Source organism: Mus caroli, chromosome 5 (genome assembly GCF_900094665.2).
Source record: "Mus caroli chromosome 5, CAROLI_EIJ_v1.1, whole genome shotgun sequence".
NCBI lineage: Eukaryota > Metazoa > Chordata > Mammalia > Rodentia > Muridae > Mus > Mus caroli.
In genome coordinates this window covers 132,525,249-132,526,586 of record NC_034574.1, presented here as the reverse complement: position 1 = coordinate 132,526,586, position 1,338 = coordinate 132,525,249, and positions in this window count along the sequence as shown.

Sequence of the window (1,338 nt, the reverse complement as noted above, 5' to 3'; positions counted from 1 at the left end):
CCACGGTGGGAGCTGGAGCAGTCACCTCCCTCCTTCAGGTCGGCCCCACCCTAAAGTGGTTTATGATTCCTGTGGCACAACCTAGCGTGGCCTGGTCCAAGAACTCAAGCCTGGGGGCCTGCCTTCTCTCTTGTCTCTTCCTGTATACCAGGTCCAGTGCCCAGGGAGGCTAAGATAGACTCAGTATTCCAGCTCCACTGGCCTTGGAAACATGGGGACGAAGGCAGACAGAAATGCCACCCACCCAGGAACAGTGTCACTTGCCTAGTTGTTAGTTCCCACAGCCCACAATATCAGACAAAGGGGGTGGAGGGGGTGTTTCCCTGTCTTATTCTCAGGGCCCAGAGACAGGAGGAGGCAAGGCCATTAGCTTCTCCCTGAGCCCTCTGGGCTGATAAGATAGGCTCTACTCCTTCCTGCCTGTAAAAAGCCACCCACACCTACTTATCTTACTTCTGGGACTGGCAGGCACAGAGGGTGGCCCCACAGCCCACACAGTCAGCAGGGCTGGGAGGGGCTCTGTACTCCCAGAGACCTACACTCTAGAGCCCATGCCTGCCGGCCTACAAATACAGGAGGCTTAGGGCTCGGCCAGCAGGGGGCTGCCTTCCTCTGCCCCAGCCTTGTGGCTATGGACAAACTCGAAAGGATCCTCGGATCCTCGCCCATAAGTCCAGATACAAAGTAGGCTCCTGGGCCTCCGCCAGTCAGTTGACATCACTAAATACCCACACGTGCACTGGGAACCTCTGTACCTAGGCACTGGGAAGGTGTGCTAACCAAAGATATTAAACAAGTTGCCAGTAAGGGATGTCAGTAGGGGGCGCTGCACCTTGCTTCCCTCTCCCCTGCACCACCTGCACTCAGAGATACATCAGTTGAAACTTGCTACAAAGAAAAGCTGGGCCAGGCATAGCATGTCCCCCCAGGGCCCTGGTGGCTACAGACTGACTCAGAAGGATCTGGCCAGGCCAAGCTGCTCAAAGAATGCTGGGATGCGATTGGAGTACCAGGGAGGGGGCGGGGCTTCAGTCTCCTCTCAAGTCCAGCCCATGGGGTGCGAGGAGGGGGCTGCTTGCCAGGCAGTAAGTGGACTTGTCCTGGCACAACCTTCTGCCATTTCACGTGCAGGTGTGTATGCACGTGTGCACATTTGTAAGGAGGCCAGAGCGTCGATGCTGGGTGTTTTCTTTTGTTATTTTTCCAGTAAGTTTTTAAAGTTTTCGAGACAGGGCTTTTTTTTGTTTTGTTTTGTTTTTCGAGACAGGGTTTCTCTGTGTAGCCTTGGCTGTCCTGGAACTCACTCTGTAGACCAGGCTGGCCTCGAACTCAGAAATC